The following is a 22,052-nucleotide window of genomic DNA, read 5'->3' on the forward strand; positions in this document are numbered from 1 at the left end:
ACAAACTGTCTGCAGCACACCGATGAGGTCATCATTTCAATAATGCACTCTCACACCACTAAAGTCAGATATGTCCTGTGGATCATGTACATGATACACTTGTGTGTAGATTGTGTTAGGTATGGTGTTCAAATACAGCAATGAAACTCTCCTGACTGTGTGTGGTTGTGAATATAAATGGATGCAGGAATGCCTTACACCTCTTAGTATTGACATTAACAATTCCATGTAGCTGTAAATGTCATTTTTGCAAACACTGCTTTGCACAACACAGCTGATGTCATTCTTTCATAGATGCAATGTGGCTCACATGCAGTCAGACCTCTACTGTGGCATGTGCATATAATGCAGTTGTGTGTAGATTGTGTCAGTTGATAGGTATGATGTTTAAATACAGCAGTGAGACCCTCATGGCTGTGTGTGTGTGTGTGTGTGTGTGTGTGTGTGTGTGTGTGTGTGTGTGTGTGTGTGTGCGTATGTGTGTGTGTGTATGTAAAATAATGCAACAGTGTCTTACATGTCTTAGAACTGACAACATTTAGAATCCAACATAGCTGTAGACGTCATGCACACACATCTCATTTGCATGACAGAGCTGATGTCATCCTTTCAAAGATGCAGTGTGGCTCACATGCAGTCATATTTCTCCTGTGGCATGTGTATATAATACACTTTAGTGCAGATTGTTTCAGTGCATAGGCAGGGAGTTTGAATACAGGAATGACTATTTTCTATGAGTGTGAGTTTTTTCCTCTTATTATGCAGAACAAGTGGCAAATACATATACGAGGTATATCTATACACTGTGCTTATGCTGTGCCACCCATTTTTAGTGGAAACATGAGGATAATGTACAATGATGATGTCATCCATTGACATGTGCAGTGTCATAGTTGTTAAATAAATCTGTAGTTGTGCTTGTGTGTGTTTCAGCAAACATTTATTAGCCTTTGATGTTAGCTATATATTTCAAATCCTGACATCACTGCTTATAGTCAGTGTACATGTTGCTAACAGCCTTGTCACCCACATGTGCTATGTTCATGTGTAGATGTTTCTGGTTACAAAAGTGTGTTCTACATTTCTTTCAGAAAGGCTGCATTGAAAACAGATGCTTTCATTTGAATAGATTGTTGTTCCATCACAGTTGTGAAACATCTCCTCAGGACTGAAGACATGAGGTGATGTATGTTGTTGCCTAAGTAAGGCATGTGGCTCCAATGTGGAACTATATCCACATTGTACATGATTCATTGTTTTACCACCACAGTAATAACATCAAGGGGATATTGGCCTATTTGAGTATACCTAGTATCAGGCAATGTTGTCTGACATACAGCAAGTTTCTTTTTAAGTAATTGCAGGGGCAAATATTACATGATTCTTACACATGATGTAATACTTTCACATAACCGCACATATGACAGTTGTTGATGCACTTACACCGTGGCACATTCATTGGTCTCACTACAGTGTTTATTTTCACAACACCTAGACAAGTGTTCCAAACCAGCATTGAGCGACTATAAGCATGTGTGTCCTTAACTGTTGTGCAGGAAAGACATCCCCCATAATTATATTTTGTACATATAGAGTGGAAAGGCCTTCCCCATCAATTTTTGCAGATAAAAATTAAGGGCAAATAAAGTATAGCTGATTGAATGACTTCACATAGGTGGAGTTCAACAGCTGTGATAACAGTTCCCTGTGGCAAATGTGATTAATATCCATACTGTTATTGGAGGAGTTGCACAGCTTGATGCTCAATTCTAGCATAGGGATTATTTTTTGTGAATGTACTGATGTCACACAACAACCATTACATTATGTCAGTCTTATCCCTTGATATGATGCACGAACACATGTGAACGTACCTTTGGATTCCATGACAGTAGACACTTGTTCTGCCAATATCATGGTGAAAATGCTACTTTGACACATGTCTTGAGTACTGTGGTGTACATGAGTGTGCTCCAGTACTTGGGTGGTATGTGTACAGACATACAGAGAAAACTTCCTTGACCATGGAACATTAATAAAGAACTGATCACAACTGTGTGCACACGAGCATACTCATTTAATTGCCATCAGTCTGACATGCTGATATGACATTGATTATTAGGGATTCTTTCTTAATTCAAATATTAATTTCAATTGTTTGTTACAATACCAATTGCTATCTCTTGTGGCAGATGCCGCCAATACGCAGCTCTGGGAAATGCATTGCATCATAGTGTGCTGTTTGCATCTGTTCTTATCTGTCTGGAGAATAACTGTTTCAGGCAGGAGTGCCTTACACAAGGGTATTACGTATGTCACACTCTTCTATCACATTTGTAACACCACCGGCACCTACATATGGGATGTGTAACCATTAGAATATGGAAGTACATAATTACCTCCAAGGGCGATCCTCCTTGTACATATGTTAGGCCTATGTCTTCAGTATACTCAGTTAACTCATTCCCTCCAGTAGAGCTCTTTTGAGTGTGTACGTTAACTTCTAGTGGGTGTGGCTTGAAACCTTTATTATCGTAAATGGAAAACTATTCAGGATAAATTAATCTCTATATTGGTGGCATTCATTCAGTCCAGTGCTTTGAACTGGATTTTATAAGCCAAAATAAAGACAGTGAATGTTAATTTTGTAATGTATAAACAGCTTATGATTTCTCATTAACTATTCAAGCATGACACATACTGCCAGCAGGATTTTCTTCACACAACTGTGAACTTTCATATGAGGCTATGCAGTTCTGTCTGTGTTATCTGAATGTTGAGATATTTAGAGAAATATGAAAATTATTACAATACAAATAAACAATATGCAAATAATATTTAATAACTCTTTAGCTACATTAGACAGAGGTCAAATATCAATACAGTTGTGCATGGCATTATGCATACTTTAATATGATATCTTCTGATACGTTGTATGTAGCATGGTTTTGAAATTATTAATGCAAATATGAACAAGCAATATTTGATGCCTAGAGGCGTCAGTAGTAGTTAACTGCAGAAACGCCTGGAGGTTGTAATTAATTGCAAGCACAACAGAGGATTGTTTAGTTTGAACTAGTTTAGCTTAAGAGAGAGGCAGTGATGTGATCTATACTTTGATTGGTTGTAAATGTGGCTGATATATTGTAGCATTGTTCTACTTTGGCTGACAGAGAGGACTTGATATTGGTTAGGATAGGAGAGGCGTATAGTATGGCGGGGAGTAGAAATGAAGTAGCTCTGTTTTGTTTAGTAAAGTCAGAAAGGTAGTATTTTACCCTATAGAGGCAGCCTAGCTTTTGGTGTGTCTTTTTTATGGGTCGGTGAAGGTGGAGATCAAATTTCAGGTGATCATCTGTAATCACACATGGGATTCCAGTTCTTTATTGGTCTTGTAGGATGACAGTATATTAAAGGTAGTTTTATGGGAGGAGAGAGAGTTGGAGGGTGAACAGTTGTAGTTTTTTTTTCTGATTTAGGAGGAGATGAGTTGTCAAGCCAAGCTTCTATGAAGGCAAAGGATTTCTGGGTAAGTGTTTGTAGCATAGGTAATGTCCTAGCAATGCATATTAGAGTGGAGTCATTGGTGTATTGTACTATGGTGACCTCTTTGGCTGCTGTGTTTAGGTCATTGATAAATAAGTTAAACAGTGGTGGTCCTAAGAAGGAGGGACTCTGACCGATGTAGGGAGGAAAGAAATTAAATCATCTTGCCATTTCAATTGTTTGGATCTATTAATGAGGTAACCAAAAAATGGTTAAGTGAAGCATGTGATAATGCACAGGAAAAGAGTTTATTTAAGAAAATTTGATTGTGCTGAATGCCTTGCCCAGATCCAGAAAAAGAGCTGCAATTAGAAGATATGAATTTCTATTGTGATTTATTATATCTGTAAATCTTTGAAGAGCAATGTTTGTATTGTGATTGGGTCTGAGGCTGTGCTATGATGGAGACAGAAGGTTGCAAAATAATATATGTAGAAATTTGAGAGTGAGTAGATCTAGCAAAGATTTTGGGTAAGGATGAAAGAATGGCGATTTGTCTATTTGTGAGCTTGGTTGATGAGCCACCTTAATGAAAGGGTATTATGTAGGATTTTTTCTATAAGGTGGGGACATTTGTTTTGACTCGGGTAGTTTATTAGAATCGAGACAGGATATGCAAGGCTATCTGCAGTGAGTTTGCGGTATTCAGATTGAAGATGGTCATGGGTATCGGTTGTCTTAATTGGATGTAGATTTTTTTACTTGTAGATTTTGACACTGGAGTGAGTGTGAAGGTCTGTCATGGCTTCCTGATTGGAGTGTGATGGCTGGATTTGTAGTAATTTTGTTTTGTAGGAGTGAGGCTACTGGATTTATAAAATGTGGGTTAAACTGTGAAGCAATGTTTTGGGTTAATGGTTTGGGATGGATGGGTTAGATTGATTTTACAGGACTGAGCAATGTATTTATTGATTTCCAGAAGATGTTTTGAATTGTTTGATGAATTTTAGGTGTTGCTAAAATAAGTGTTTTTGTCCTGTTTTATGCATTGCTTGCTATGGTTCCTTAACTGCCTATGCAGGGATTTTTTGAGACTGTTTGTAGCCATGACTTTCAAGCAAGATTTCTAAGTTGCATGAGTTGCTTTTTTTTTTTTAGTTAATCAAGGGGTTGGTTTATTAATTCTTTTGGTTCTTAATAGTGTATATTCTGTCAGGATATTTAGAAATATTGTATTAAATGTGTCTACTGCTTTATCAAGGAAAGAGTTTTAGGTGGAGCTCATTTGGTCTGGATCCGGATGAAAATAGAAGTTTCTTTATTGATGTTAAATGAGGTTTCTGACTGTTATACTGATGAGCCTTGTGGAGCTGTTTGGGGTGTCTGATTATGTAGCTTAGCTGGTGGTCAGTAAAGCTATCTGGTAGGGTGCCAATTTTGGCAACAATGTTTAGGGTGGATGTTAGAATCCAGTCTAGGATGAATTCTTTGCACATCACCTTGTTAATGTTTTGATCAAGTGACAGAATCTGTACAGCTGAAATGGATTTGTTGGGCTTTCTAGGGCTATCTTTTGCCAGTCTATGTTAGTCTCTTAGCAAGATGGTTTCCAGTCTTATGTTGGCTGAGATCTAGGAAAAGATCTCTTCCAGGATGAGAATGTTGTTATTAAGTGATATGTATAGAGCTATGATGGCTAGTTATTTGTGAGTATTCACTTTGTTGAAAATGGTTATAATATCATGGTAAGTGGAGAGATCAAAAACAAATCCATGTTGGCTACTGACCTGAAAATTATAATCTAGGAAAGCAACCACACATCAACTCAGGCGTCTTTTTACAATTTTCACTGCTATACCAGTTAAGAACATGATTGTACTTCCTTACATTTTTCTTGCCCTTGGTTTTTGTGCAAGGGTATCATAAAATTGAAAATGATCCAGCAGGTAAAGTCAGACCCTGTCAGCATCAAATAAACCTAAAAATCAACAAAAACTAATGCAAGAAACCACAGAAGATTCATTTATTATAGATGAATAAAACCAAAAAGCTTTAACATAAAATGTTTTTCAGGTTGTATACAGCAGGACATAAATATCAACTTTAAATAAAAACAAAAGGATCATATGATCATAATCTAAAATATCACTGTTTAAATCTTATTTCCTCTGCTGGTTACTTTTAACACAAGTTTAATACTATCAACCTCATTCAACGCAGAATATTTATCTGCATGTAGAAGATTTACAAATTTATATTCCACATTGTCTGTTCCTGCAACCAAGTGTTCCTTTCTACAATTTTCTAAAATATTCTGTAGGACTATAAACTTAGCATAATATTTCACACTTCTCATTAATAAGTGTATATGGTGCATTTGTATTTACACTTATCTGTGAAAGATGGTCATAAATACATTCTTTCAGTCTGTGATTTGGCTATATTTCACATTTATATTTCTCTGTTCTTTATACTATAATCTCTGCTTAAAATTCTGTGATCTCTTGTAACAGAAGGGCAGCCATTCCACTATAACATTTTTAAATTGTCTGTATTGCTCAAAATATACCAGTGTTTCTTAATTTCACATATCCTAGCCATATATCTGCCAGACGTTAATGTTGTTCTGATTGGCTGACTAGTAGTGGATACCTCAGTAATAATTTCTCCTGTAGAAGACACTGGCTTGTTCATGCCCATATGATTAGACATAAGTATTTTGGGTTGTAACAACTTATCTTCATAGTAACCTCTGCTTTAAATAAGTAAATAAAACAGTAATTTGCGTCTCTAAAATAACATAATTAGTATTCATTTTTGCAAAGCATAACATTTGCTCCTTTGGAATATGATTAAACATAAATGGGGATGCATAATTGTTCTATGTGGGTATTTATTTTCCTTTATGGCCTTTTTATATGCCATAGAAGTGAGTGTACCATCTACTAAACAGAACTATTTATTAAGTTCAGATCCTAACTACAAAAAAACATCCCATTAAAATAAATCTTTTCACATTTTGAGCAAGAAGTAATATAATTCATTTAACATTAAGCTCTCACCTTAACCCAGTCTCCGCATCTTCACCAACAGCCACGTGCTATAAATAATACTCCCACTGTTCACAACCACCCAACTCACCTACTTTCTCCCTCAATCCTTTTTATAATCCCCTTCTGAATCATCCACCCTCTTTCTACCTCTTAGTACTTCATAAGGTAATGCAGGATTTGTATAAACGCCACTGTTTCAAGTTTACCTTAATACAAGTAAAAGAGTTATGGACTGATATTGTTCATGGTGGTGAGAGATGACATTTTTGGGGTGGGCACAAAAACAGCAGATTTCAAGAGAAGTGAATTAGGCTTTGAAGACGCTAAAAGGTTAAGTATGTAGGTTAGATGAATCACAATAAAACTTTCACATGCTTTTAAAATTTGGGATACACTCCAGGATGGCAAAGAAGGGAATGTGTATGAGGAAATGGATGGTGTCCTGCATAGAACTTTATAGGAAACAAAACTTAGGTAGTGATGCATTAATCAGCAGTAGATTATGAGGGAAGAGGTGGGATTGTTCATGAGAAGGGATTGGTTTCAGACTAGTGAGAAATTCTGAGAAACTCTTGATTTTTGCATGGATAAGAACCCATTTACCATTTAGGTACTGTCTGTCTCCATACATTTTGAGATTATTTTAAATGACTACATTTACTTTACCTTTAGATAAGTTGTTCTTGCTGTGGCATACTATTTCATTCCTTAATTTCTAAGGAAAGTCTAGAATATACAGTCAGACTTCTTTCTGGCTCTTTTGAAATTGGCCCAAGTTTAAGAACCTGGAGTATGCTGGACAGGAACCAGGATACTGTCATTGTTCAAGTCTCTGAAGGACGAGGGGAAAATTTGTCTTGTAGAAGGTGAAGAATATTCAAAAATTTTAATAGGCATCACCACAGGGTGTTAGAATAAGGAAGACAGTAGAACTGTGGCAGGGTTAAGAGTAACAAATGCACTGAATTTTCTGAAAAGCACAATAAGCCAGGGATAATTTGTTTTGACAGATTAACTGACAAGTACTACATGCAGAGTAAGGTTCCTATAAAATATATCAAGCAACTGGATACGTCTGTATCCAACCAAGGATGGTATGATTGTCAGCATTACACTATGTTGAAACTGTAACTATTTCAAGGAGGTTAACTTCAGAAAACTTTGCTCATGATCTCAAGAGACATTGAGCACATCTTTCAGAAGATTAGCACCACATAATATGGTAAATGTTGAAACTGATGCTATGAATTGTTCTATTAATGTGGCAAATGTAGGAGAATGCGAACAGTACCACTCATTAGTTTAAGATGATTACTGAAGAGACATTCACATAAATCCCAGTTAATATACCTTTTGAATTAAGGGGGAGGGGAGATCAGATGAAGTAGAACTTTTCTAGATATTAATAGAGGCATACTGGTTATTTTCCAGGTTTGAGGCAATTAAATGTATACTATCTCTGATCTATGGTAGAAGAGAGAAGGGTTAACTGACTTTAACTATAAGTCTGTATCAACATCAGGGAATTCTGAGAAGAGATGGACTTGAAAAGAGAGGACTTATATAATCTCCAAGCATTTGCCATATTTATTTTTTTATCTATAAGGTCTATATTTTGTTGAGTTAAGCACAAAATTACAGTATCAAAGAATATTAGTTTAAGATTAATGTTAAATTAGGATGTTTTATGATCGAGCTATCTTGTTGAGTATAAACAGTCTTTGTGATAGATGAATATGTCTGAGGGGAGCTAGCATTAATTATGAGAGGTGTGAAGTGATTAGCATGTAGGTTAGCAAGGATGTGAAGGTATGTCAGATTATGTGCTTCGATGGTGAGAAGGTATAGACATTAAGATGGAGATGTAGGTGAGAATAAAGCTTAGCAATTGTGGAGGAATATAGATGAAGTACTGATTATTTGAGGAGATGCCTGTATTAAGTTTGGTAGGAAGTATGGAAGAGTAGAGGTGGAATGGATGAAACTAGAATTTTGGGAATTAAATTTCTAAAAACAGAGAATCCTTTTGGTGATGGGTGCAGGGAAGGTGGACTGGGCTAGACTCTTACACTGTACTGAGGTAACTGGGACTCAGTTTCATAGGTACATACTATGCTAATGATCCCCAGGGTCTTTAGAAGCCTAGGCATGCAATTCAAATCAGTTGTGCCCCTATGTATCATGGGCATTTATTAGGAGGGGGGTATATTCGGAACTTTCTACAGGTTATATAGGGGTAGCTGACAGTTGCATTGTCCTATTGCAGTTGATAATCAGGACTCTAGTAAGGTAACACCACCATGAAAGTGAACTTGGTTACTACTGTAGTGTATAAGAGTTTGGAAGTAATGAGCTGTTTATATAAAGCTATAGATCATGTCTATATAGAGTGAAAATAAGTCAGTGCTACTATAATTGTTTAAAATACATTTTGCTGAAATCCAGTAAAGAGACGTCTGTCACCTGAAATGCTTCAAATCAGCTGTTGTCAATTAGCGAGTTAAAATGTGTCTGGAGCCAATCTGGGACTTGAAATGCATTGTTGTAATGCATGAAGACATGCAAAACAAAATCCATCACATTTTGTAATGATATAGAGTGCAGAAGGAAACAGTGCTTGGAAAGATCAGCGATACCTACTTCACTATAATACCAAGAGAAAAACTGATTAACAAAGGTTATGTATCATGTAGAGGTGAACATTACTAGAGAGACATAATGCTGTTGTATGGAGAAGAATTGTGTAGCATGCAGGGATTGACGAATTACCTTCTCCACTCCTAAATGCAAGGATTTCTTGAAAAAATAAGGTAAGCTGCCTTGCTCCAAGTTTCTTATGATATCTAGTATCCATCGGTGCTAAGAACAAGATGTCATAGAGTTGGCTTGTAGGTAACTGCATTGGTTAGCTATCACAGTAATAGCGTAGTTTAGATGATTTACAGAACATACTAGAAACAATTGCTCACATATCAGGATAACAGACTAACAGAGGGAATTCCTTACAAGTCCCCCTCATCACTGCATACCAGGTTGGATAGTTGCAACTGCAGGAATATTGGTTTTGCTTTTCAGCTAATCCTACATTCTGCACTCAGTTGACTTAAATATTTTGCTTGCCAAGTTTAGTCCTTCACAATAGTGAACTTTTACACTAACTGGGCTAGTTAGAAAACTTTACATTTCTTGGTGGGATCACAGCTTCGAAAATATAATACTACCAAATATTTTGTTCCTGTCCAGCTATATACTACAGTAGTGGCTTAAAAAATTATAAAAACTGTTCAGGGTTTTGTGTGCAAAGCCGAATCACCTAGGTTAAGTAGGGATAAGTTGTTGTATCTGGTTCCCTAACCTTACTTTTTATGCTGCAGCTGCATACAACTCCATATTGATATACAACAGGGTATGGACTCCACCTATATGGATGGAATCAGACACATATGTGATTCATTTGAATCCACGAATGAGCTGGGTAACTATATAGGACAGGTAGGACATAAAGTTGGTGAAGAATGGGCACAAGAAGGATGAGAACTGCTTTAGGAGGAATTTTTTAAGATCTCCCTGGCATCACAGGGGATATACAAATAATTTATTAGCCAGCTAAGCATGGCTTGAGAATGGTGTGCAATTCTGAAATAACCTCTCTGCTTAGTTGTCTATGTACCATTTGCATGTCTTATAGAAATATCCAGGCAAATGATATCACCATCTTGGCAATGTTTGCAGATGACAAAAGTTTTTTTTTCTGGAAAAAGGACTTGCTATAGTTCTTCATGTTGTGATGGTTAATGCATGGTTTTCTAACCTTAGTAGGATTAAACTGGCCATACTGCACATTTACATAGAATAACAAAGATTTGTATGTGGTGTTTCAAAAGCAATGTCTGTCATGTTGCTACCTGCCCTTCTGTATTAGCTGAATGGACAAGGTTTAGAAATGTACCAGCCTTAGCTTTTACCACCATTAAGCCTTTGAGGATATGGCAAACTACCTCTATATAACTTTAAAAGAGAAGAATCCAGGAATCAGATTCATTCTAGTGATGCCATCAACATTGTCTGACATGCTGTTTAATTTCATATGATATAGGGGCTGCTTTCAGGTTCAGAATTTTGGAAAAGGTTTTATTAAACAGGCACATAGTGATGCTCCCATTAATGCTGGGGAAATATTTTGAATATTAGGGGTCACCAGTGAAAGAATGTTTTGATGATATTCTAGTTAACATTGATATGAGCTGGTTTCACAGAGCTAACAAAAATGTTTGAACTGATACTTCATAACCCATATTTAGCAGCAGGAGTAAGAAGAAAAGGTGCAGACTAGTGAACTGATACATCATAACCCATGTTTAGCAGCAGGAGTAAGTAGGAAAGGTGCAGACTAGTGAACTGATACATCATAACCCATGTTTAGCAGCAGGAGTAAGTAGAAAAGGTGCAGACTAGTGAACTGATACATCATAACCCATGTTTAGCAGCAGGAGTAAGTAGAAAAGGTGCAGACTAGTGAACTAATACATCATAACCCATGTTTAGCAGCAGGCGTAAGTAGAAAAGGTGCAGACTAGTGAACTAATACATCATAACCCATGTTTAGCAGCAGGAGTAAGTAGAAAAGGTGCAGACTAGTGAACTGATACATCATAATCCATGTTTAGCAGCAGGAGTAAGTAGAAAAGGTGCAGACTAGTGAACTGATACATCATAACCCATGTTTAGCAGCAGGAGTAAGTAAAAAAGGTGCAGACTAGTGAACTGATACATCATAACCCATGTTTAGCAGCAGGCGTAAGTAGAAAAGGTGCAGACTAGTGAACTGATACATCATAATCCATGTTTAGCAGCAGGAGTAAGTAAAAAAGGTGCAGACTAGTGAACTGATACATCATAATCCATGTTTAGCAGCAGGAGTAAGTAAAAAAGGTGCAGACTAGTGAACTGATACATCATAATCCATATTTAGCAGCAGGAGTAAGTAGAAAAGGTGCAGACTAGTGAAGTCTTCTGTGAAAATGGGAAAATCCGTGTCTTTTTCCCCTTTAACTAGAGGGTTCTATGCCGTTCAGTTTTAATGTTCTCTCTTTTTATCAGTCTACTCCCTGCTAACGTACAAATATAAATAATAAAAAAGGTGAAATGCAAAACAAAAAATGACCCAAATCTAAAAATGTTGAAACGCATGAAAACGAGGGTCAGTCAGGTTTAAAAATCCACTTTTTAAATGGAGACTTCATAAGAATACAGAATAAAAAGACATTTAAAGGTCTGCATTATATATAAGAAGTAAACGCCTCAATTGGTTAGATTCTAAATCCTTAGGGTTAAGGCTTTTAATTTAGTTAATTGATATCAATTAATGTACAAATGTGTCCAATTATTCTTTATGCAGGTGATGTAATCACAAACTAATATAACCCTGCCATTAACAGAAGTGCAGAACCAGTTGAAGACCACTCTCTTGTGTTGATGACTGACTTGTCACCAACAACAGTCTCCTTAACCACACCAATGACAGCTTCCTCTACGAAAACATATGCTTCTTGCAAAGAACAGTCAGTGTCTTCTTCTTCTTTTGGATTTCCCGGTTAGGGGTCAACACAGTGGATCATCTGTCCACTCATGATTGGCAGTGGAGTTTTACAGTGTTGAATTGCCAGCCAAGCGCCCAACCTTCCACAGAAGGCATACACATGCACGCACTCATGCCTAGGGCCAATATGTTTGTTATTTGCAGTTTTAACTCAGCCCCTTGCAGTGAACACCACTGTTCTGTCATGGACAAAGTTCATAGGTGATAAGTTTAACAACCTCATCCAATACTAGGTTTTCTGCTCTTTAAACTTTTGAAGCAAGATATTTTCCATTTCTGTCATGGGGGCTATCATTAACAACATCTGAATATAAATATTGTCCCTTTGCTCCAGTGATCTGTCACAATGTAGATGCCAAATCAAGTTGAATTGTAGCAACCATTTCACTCCAGGACATAAGTTATGGAAATCCCTTCTGTCAGCACTGAAAAAGTTAAGGCTCATAGTCTGAATTTTGAGCCAAGTTTGGACTGAGACAAAATGTGTAAGTTTAATGTGAATGCTATAGCAGATGTGGTCACATCATTTATTTTTAGTAACCCTATATTTTCTTTCCTCTAGGGGCCTTTCCAACCATCTTATCTTCCTTAATTAAATACTAGAATGTATTTTTTTCTTCTTTCCTCACAAAACCACTAGAACTGTGTTGAAACACTGATGTACGGTATATAGATTTATTTTCCCTTTGTAAATTTAGTTCTAATATACTTGCTTTACATATTCAGTCAAAAGTACTACACATAGTGTACATGTTTTTCTATTACAGTTTACTTTGCTGAATTACTTGAGTTTTGTGGGAAGGAATGTTAATGATGGTGCAGTGGTGCAGCGGTGCAGCGGTAGCATGTCACCTCACAACAATCAGTTTTCCTGTTCGATTCTTGGCTGGTGTGCCTTCTGTGTGGAGTCTGTATGTCCTCCCTGCATTCGTGTGGGATTGCTCCCGTTTCCTCCCACATTTCAAAGACATGCATCTGGAATGTTTTCTTCCAGGCCTCTGCTGAAAATTGTCTTTGTTCCAAGTCGGATTTTCCCAGTAAATAAATACAAATATTTTAAAATGTGAAACTGAGTGTTATTGCGAGACAATGATGAAATTCACTGCTCACGGATGGATCATTGCATCACCCCTATAATTAATTTAAATAAGTGAATAAGGCTTTATCTCCTTGGCAGAGAAATGAGTTTGTGACTCAGGTGGCAGACACATACCAGATAGTATTACCAAAGAACTATTCTTGTAAAAGCACAGCATGTAGAGGGTTATCAAAGATCTCATAGGTTGATTGGAAGTTACTAGGCTTGCAGCCCTAGAGCCTTTACAAGCCTCACCATGTTAATCCCAAGTATCTCAGTTTGTTCTTTTTGGGTAGTTTGTAGAATGAATTTATGAACAGAGAAGATCTGTGATCAACACTGGCTACCCCTGTCCATGGGGGTCATGGGTACCAACCCCAGGGGCAAATTTGCGGTCTCCCATCCATTTAAACCATATAAACCATTGCCGTTTTTAATTATCATTGGCTGACATTTCTGTATTATTGGGAACTGTCACTGCTTTGGTCTTTCTTTATTATTGTATGTGGACTTTATATAATGTTAAAGTTATGCTGTCAGATATATCAGTATAACATACTCTTTTTATGTGATGTACTGATCACGAATGTCAATACTTGTTGAATGAAATATTGTTTGTATTAAAACGTGTTCTTTTTAATATATGCAGACTGATGTTGCATTACATGTGAACGATTAAATTGTTATAATGATGATTATGCCTGATGTCACAGATATTCAGGACATTCACATAATAGCATGGTCTTTATAGAGAATGTCATAGCAATAGTCCATGTGAATGCCATGTTGAATTGCATGCTATATGCACATATTGCCTGTCATGGTACTTATGTTTCTATCATATATTGTTCTGTTTATAGTGCTTATGTATACCTCCTCTGCACTGTACCTTACCTTTCTTTGTTGTTTCTCTAAGTTCTTTGTTGCTATTTTTCTCTTCCATTAGGAGTTCATTCACATGTGCTTCAGGATGTGATGGTAACACTTCTAGTCTGTGAACTGGGACGCCACTATGGTTAGCATATTGTGAAACACTGTACAGATGGTGACACTCTCAGATATTTCCTTAGGAATGTATTGACTTGCACTCTCGGAAATATCCAGGTACCTAAATCAGGATTTCAAAAAAAATCAAGTACATGCTCAACAATCATTGTAGACTCTCTGCTATACTGTAAACCTCCTCTGCAAGGAGTAAGTATACATGCCATGACTTTGTTAATCATATTGGAATTCTTATTACTTACCACTATTATTTTACAGGTGTACACGCTCATCTCCTATGCATCTCTGTGGGATTTTTCTAGTAGCAAAGTACCCATAAGGTACCTTACTCTTTCCATACTGCAGTACTTTGCTGCCAGAATATGCTGCTGATAGTTGGAGTATTATGCCATAAGTTCCACACACAAACTAACTGTATCAGTCATCAACCCTTCTTTATTTATTTTTATTTAACATTTTGTTTACCAGGAAAGTCTGACTTGGAATGAAGCCAATTTTCAGCGGAGGCCCAGGGAGAAACGCTCCAGACGCATGTCTTTGTGACATGGGAGGAAACTGGAGTACAAAATCCAAATAAGTTCCAGGCAGGCAGGTAGACTGGACTCCAGATGTAACTTCAAATCAAAATAAATTTATTTGTATAAAGTGCTTTTTTCCAATTCTATAAATGAACTTCTTCAGATGCACCAATAGAATTGGACGAAAAGCGCTTTATACAAATACATTTATTTTGATTCAGTTACATCTGGAGTTCAGTCTACCTGCCTGCCCTGAACTTATTTGGATTTTGTTCATCAGTCTACTTTTTGTAGTTGTTTATCTAGTAGGAAACTGGAGTACCTGGAGGAAACCCACACGAAAGCAGGGAGGACATGCAAACTCTCCACAGAAGGCACCCCAACCAAGAATCAAACCGGGGAACCTCTTGCTGTGAGGCAACAACGCAACTGCTGCACCACTGCACCCTCTGAAAGTCCATTCTTATTAAATTAATAATCCACATTGCCATCTGTGGGTGATTTAATGGCTACATGTATGCAGTATGTCTCTTGATACATGTGGGCGGTCTGCAGACTCATAAAAATATTCCACGGCTGCCTGTCATTTGGTCACTGTGGTCAGGAGTTTGCTGTGACTCTCAACAGCAATCACAAGCAATGATTCAGAATCCAAGGGATTCATGTTAACTTGTTGACAGTAATTTTGGCAAGTTATAATAGTGCAAATCAATTTTGCAGAAAAAACACATTCACCAATGCGCAAACACGATTTTGTGAAGGGCAAGCCATCATACACCCCCATGTGGGGAAAACAAAGGTAATCCAAGAAAACTCGGATCCAGCGGGTTATACAACTAACAAGAAATAGTATAAAGGTAGTGAAGTCCAGATAAAATCACTTTAGATAGCGGATCTGGAAGACTCTTTCTCTCTCTCTTTCTGATACCTTCCCTGTGGGAGGAATAAAGATGCATTGTTGATGCTTCAAGTAGGTTAAACAGTAGGTAGATGGACTAGGGTTCTCGTTCTAACATTCAGTAGCTCAGTTATTTAAAGGTAGTTAAAGACAATGGTGGGAGTTTTCAGGGGAGCTGATTATAGGAAAATCTAGGAGATGGAAAAACAAGGAGCCAGTCCCAAAGCCTATATGTTAATATCTTATTTGAAAATAAATATTTGAATATTTCTGAAGGACCTGTGAGGGTTTAACAGCTTACCAGCCTGTGTAACCTCATTCTTAGTTAAAAGGTTTATTTTTATTTTTTAACAAACATAAAAAGAAGGATTCATGCATGATATCACACCAGGATCAACCACTACAAAACTATATTTAAGAAAGCAGTTTTGCCTCAGCTTATCAGGTCCATCTAATCAAGTGGTTTATAGTTTCATTATTGAAAATGCCTACTTTTAAGAGGCTATTGATAGGTTTTATTAACCTGTTTGTATCACATGTATTACAAGATACTGTTGCCCACTGTTATGGGGCAATACTTCCTGAAATATATTATGAAAGACTGATCTTCTCTTCTTTGGCTAAAAGGAGTACAGTCTCTGGTGGTTTTAATGGGCTCACAAACATGATTAATGTGACCAGTCCCCATTTTTTGTGACCTTTTTTATATGCAGGGGAAGTAGTCACTTAAAGCCACACTAGGTGACTCCCCCCTTTGTTTAGAGCTAAAGCTTACAGTGAAAACAAGTGACAGAGCTGATTTTTAAAGATCTCATGGATGTGCACCAGTAGGAGGAAAACGTAAGTGCAGTTTCAGTCCTCAGAACCTTTTGCAAAGGCTTTTTGTGTCCATGGAGTAAAAATGCATCAAGTGGTGAACTGTGTATTATATAAAACCTTTACAAAAATAAGTAGATCACATCTTTGAGTGTAGGCAAACTGTAACTGTGGTGCAAAGAATACAGCAGTGTAGAGTGGGGCCCTGGGATAACACTATAGACAAACTGTGTCTGTGGTATAAAGAATACAGCATTGTGGAGTGGGGCCCTGGGATATCAATATAGACAAACTGTGCAGGCATGGTGTAAATAATACAGCAGTGTGGAATGGGCCCCAGGATACCACTATAGACAAGTTGTGCCTGCAGTGTAAATAATACAACATTATGGAGTGCAGCCCTGGGAGGACAATATTCATTATACTACAAAGTACACACATTTTGTTAAATGCAGGACAGATGACTAGAATATGTATATTTGGCAGCTGTGGAAATCCATAGAGAGAAGGAGAATGCCCCTGGTCTCAAAACATGGAGACAGTGTTCCAGTCTGGGGACTTCACTATCAAGCCTCTTCCTTGGTCTGACAACTAGTGAGGGCTCTTCTGTTTGGATTCTTCCTCTCTTCAATTTCAGATGGTGAATTCAGTTAAAAAAGAGGGCTAGATAGCTGTGTGCCTGGCTAGATAAAGGTCTGAAAATGGGGAAGGATCAGGTGGAAGGGCAGCTAACCAATCTCCTGAGAGTGGGGGTGGTGTGATGGGAGCAGGGGCATGATTAGGTGATGTAAGAGGTTAATGTAATCAGTCTATAGGTGTTGGCTGACAATCAAACTAGGTGGCTAGTGTTTGGCCCCTTTTTCTCAATCCTAATAATGGAAGGAAAACCCAAGTCCCAAACAACTTAAACAAGTAGTATAAACATCTTCAGACACCTGAAAGTTGTTATTGTTTAAGTTTGTACACATCAAAGCATTGCAAAAAAACAAACAAACAAAAAAAAAAAAAAACAGGCAACCTGTGCCAAGGTCAATTCAATGATAATTTAGTTAGTTTTTGGCATCCTTTTCTCAGTCACAATACAGAATGGAAATCACACGTCCTTTTCTCAATCACAACACAGAATGTAAATTCCAAGTTCCAAATGAGCAGCAAAAAGCATTTTCAAACTCCTGTTCTGAACATGCTCACTATAGAACCAGTCGAAGGAAAGAATCTGTACACATCTTGAGATCCCAAAAAAACAGAGTGACTCATTTCCTGTGTTATTAGTTCAGAAGACAAACACTACCGTGGTAGATACGGTGATATACAGATCTATTTTATTGATTGACTTTTTCTTAACAGCAACAATTATTGTAAATTACCAGTTTTTGCCCACGTCCTATGTTGAACAATATAAGTGTTTTTGCTGTATGATTTATAGTTTAGTTTCCTGAGTGCAAAAACACTTTTGATGGAAATGCTCTAATTTAGACCAGGAAGGGTAGTGGTGGCATCCAGCCTGATCTGCCACTGAAACTCCATTTCTTTCTTCAAGGATGGCTTTTTTTTTTTCCTTTGAGTGGACCCATAGTGATGGCACTAATTAGACATTCTGGACATGTCATCTCAAAACTAAGGTAAATACAATTTTTTATAAAAATGGAACACAGAAGCAAGTAATATACCTTTGCAGAATATTTATAACATACCTCTCAGCTGCACAGATTTTCGCAGAATGTCCAAATTTTTGCCTCATATTTTCATTTTGTTCCTCATAAAAATTTTGTTTTTTTGACAAATCATTGGAATGATTTAAGGATTGAAGTCAATAAATAATGGCAATCATTTGAGTTTCAGGCTTCATATCCTTCAGAAAATGTGTGGTAACACAAATCCTGTTATTCTAGCAATGTTCTAAGTGTATAAGAGCAATATTAAAATGTGTCCCTATTTTTGGGCATTTGTCCCCCATTTTGACAGGCTTTGTTCAGATTTTGTGCAGTAAGATGTTAAGGGGTATGATTTACAGCAATATTTGTACTTGGATAATGGGGGGATGGAGGGTGACTAGAATTCAAAGTATATTTCTAAATGCAAAATATACAGGATTTACAGTACTAAGGAAATAATGTGGGAATGGGGAGGATTAACATGAGCTAATGTAGGGATGGGGAGAAGTAACATGAGGTAATGTGGGGATGGGGAGAAGTAGCATGAGGTAATGTGGGAGATGGGGAGGAGTAACATGAGGTAATGTGGAGTTGGGGAGGAGTAACATGAGGTAATGTGGGGATGGAGAAGAGTAACATGAGGTAATGTGGGCATGGGGAGGAGTAACATGAGGTAATGTGGAGATGGGGAGGAGTAACATGAGGGGCAGAGGGGTCTATCCGTATTTATTGAAAATCCACTTCAAAGTTCACAATGACAAGATGATATTGCCGAAAACGTAATTTTCTGAAAGTGCATATCACCAGAGTACTACTCCGGGAAAGGAGACACTTGGCCACCAGGTAAAAACAAACACACCGCAGCATATCAAATCCACCCAAATGGAGGGCTTCTACTCCCACACCCATCCAACTAAATATACCAACTCCAAGATGGCAGCATAGTGGAGAAAGGGCAAATTTCATCATGATGGCCAAGTGTTTCCTTTCCTGGAGTTCAGTTCTATTATTTAAATCTCCCATCCTAATGGTTTCAGTGACTGTGTCAATAATAGAAAAGTAAAAATAGTGATTCTCCCCTTGTTGTAACATGTGTTTAGCCAGTGCACTATGTTCCTGTTGTCTCTTTAAACAGTAAAGGTTGTCACGAATTCTCTCTCTTAACCGTCTGTTGGTCTTACCAACATAAAACGCACTGCAGCAGGCACAGTGGGCTAAATATATTACATTCCTACTCTCACAGTCACCTGAGGCCTTAAACTTGAAGGATTCCCCACTCAGATGGACAAACATGGTGTTAGTTTCTATATAATGACAAAACGAGCATGTATTACATCTCCTAGTCCCATAGTTCATAATGGATCTATGTTCTAATTCATCTGTGTAGCAGAGCATCTGCTTCAATGTTTTTCAATTTTTATGTATAAAACAAGGTTTCTCTCCTACTATTGCACTTACCCTATTATCAGTCCCCAATATATGCCAATTACGATATATTATATCCTTAATCAAACGAGTATCAACTGAGTGTGTAATACTAAACTTCACTAATTGTTCTCTGGTCTTCATTCTCTTAGGGGTCATTTCCACTCCCCCATATTGGGACTACAAAAATACAGTTTCCCTGTGGTGTTCCTTTTAGTTCTGGCTTCAGTGCATGCCTCATTTAGCTCTCTTTCATGGTAACCCCTGACTATGAACTCATCCCTCAGGGTCATCAACCTATTTTCAAAGTCCTGATCTCTTGCATGTAACTTTGACATGCGTATAGCTTGATTATTGATGACGCTCCTAAAAATATGGGAAGGGTGCATGCTAGTGTGGTGAACATAACTATTGCAGTAGCAATCCTTCCGATACAATTTAGTTTACACATTACCAGTGGTTCCATCCAACTGTATTTTTATGTCTAAAAACTCAATGTGGGTACGAGATCTATTCATGATAAAACCTAAAAAATCAGTACTTTTATTTAAATGTTCCACAAATTCACATAATCTTTCCTCACTACCCCCCAAAAAAGGAACAGGTCATCTACAAAATGACGAAAAATAAAATGTCACCTTTGAAAGCATAGTCATTCATCATATAAGTTCGCTCCCATTGCCCCATCACCAAATTGGCGTAGCTATTGGCTGTAGGAGTCCCCATAGCTATGCCTGACGTTTGTAGGAAATATTTCCCATCGAATGTAAAAACATTAAATTCTAAGACAAGCTCTAACAAAAAACTAATCAAATCAACCTGATCTACTCTAAGTGAGCCTTCCTGTAGTAAGAAATCTCTTAGATAGCATATTCCTTTCTCATTAGGTATGCTGGTAAAAAGGGTTATGACATCCAAAGTAACTAAAAACTCTTCCCCTGTAAGCCTATAATTGTTTAAAAAGGCATAAAAATCTCTCAAAAAATGTTCTGAGTCCCATAGTATCAAGTTATATTGTGTTATTAATGGTCTCAGTTGTTTTTCCAGATATACTGATACTGGCTCAGTAATCCATCCTGCCCCCGAAACAATCGGTCTAAAAGGGGGGTTCAGAATGCATTTGTGAATTTTTGGAAGTCCAACAAAACTAGGGACAATAGGACATTCAACAATAAAATATTTAAGCAAATCTTCTGTTATATAATTTCCAAAAAACAATTTCTAACTTGATGGTTAAAACTGTCTACCAGCATATTGACCTCTGTTACATCAATCATCATTCACATCTAACAGTAAATTATTTATAACTTCTAAATAAAACAATCTATCCATTACTATCCATTACTACTACAGAATGTCCCTTATCAGCAGGCTTTATAATTATTTTTCTGTCGTTCTTGACTCTATTTAGAGCTTGTTTTTCTCTAAATGTCATATTGTAAAATTTCCTTTCCCTCCAATTAGAGCGAAACATTTCATATAACTCATTTTCACAAGCTTTCACAAAAATCTCTAAACTAGAAGAAAGAACAGGCATAAAAACACTAGGCTTCTTGAATACGTTCTCTTCAACATTATTTGTATTACTTACACCATATATCACTTTTAATGCTGTGGTGTGAGCAAAAAGTCTCAGTTCAGTCAGTGTATCGGGTAAATCCGCCTGTGCTGCAGGAATGAAGCCCAAGCCCTTGTTCAGCACATCGGCTTCATCTTTGTCCAGTATTCTGCTTGAAATATAAACTAATGTTCTGCCACATTTTCTTCAGAGTCTGCACTTGTCCTTCCCCGAGCGATGATTTCCTTTTGAATCTCCTTCCTTCTGGCTCCATTTCTAAGCTCCTCTTCGAACGTATGTTGAAGGGGAGGGGCAGGACCGGAAAAGAACATGCCCGATTGGTGAAGGAAAACATTTGTGTTTTGTAAAGGTGTGTCAGTAATGCTCCATCTTATGGGAAAAGATAATGAATCTGCAGATCTGGTTTGATATAATGTATAATAATTTGAAGTTTTTCAGTGGCTGAAAAGACAATAGGTAATCCATAGTCTAGCTGTGCATGGAGAACAACCCTTCCTATGTCATTTGTTCCCCCTTGTAAGAGAATGTTCAGAAGGCTCAGAAGGTGACTTGCTTTTGTAATGTTTATGCAGTAACTGAATTTTTAGTTGAGAGTCAAGGCAGATACCTATGTAGCAGAACTGATTTGTTAAATCAATGGATTATTGCTTGGCCTGTGCAATTTCTGGTTTGTAGGAAAATTAATTAGTCTTGTTGGGTTTTTGCTAATTTAGTTATTTAATTGTTTCTTTAACTTTTATGTTATTCTGCAGCCAATCAGAAAGAAGGCTAATGTCTTTTTTTAGTTCAATTTTGATAGTGATTGATAATAGGATTAGAATTGTATATTATCATATAATCTGTGAATAAGATGATAGGTAGAAACAGGTAAAACAGATAGGAGTCTGTTAGTGGTGGTACATAATCTTCTTCTTCTTCTTTCGGCTTTTCCCGGTTAGGG

Source organism: Protopterus annectens, chromosome 5.part0, assembly GCF_019279795.1.
Source record: "Protopterus annectens isolate FY-2018-M chromosome 5.part0, PAN1.0, whole genome shotgun sequence".
Taxonomy (NCBI): Eukaryota; Metazoa; Chordata; order Ceratodontiformes; family Protopteridae; genus Protopterus; species Protopterus annectens.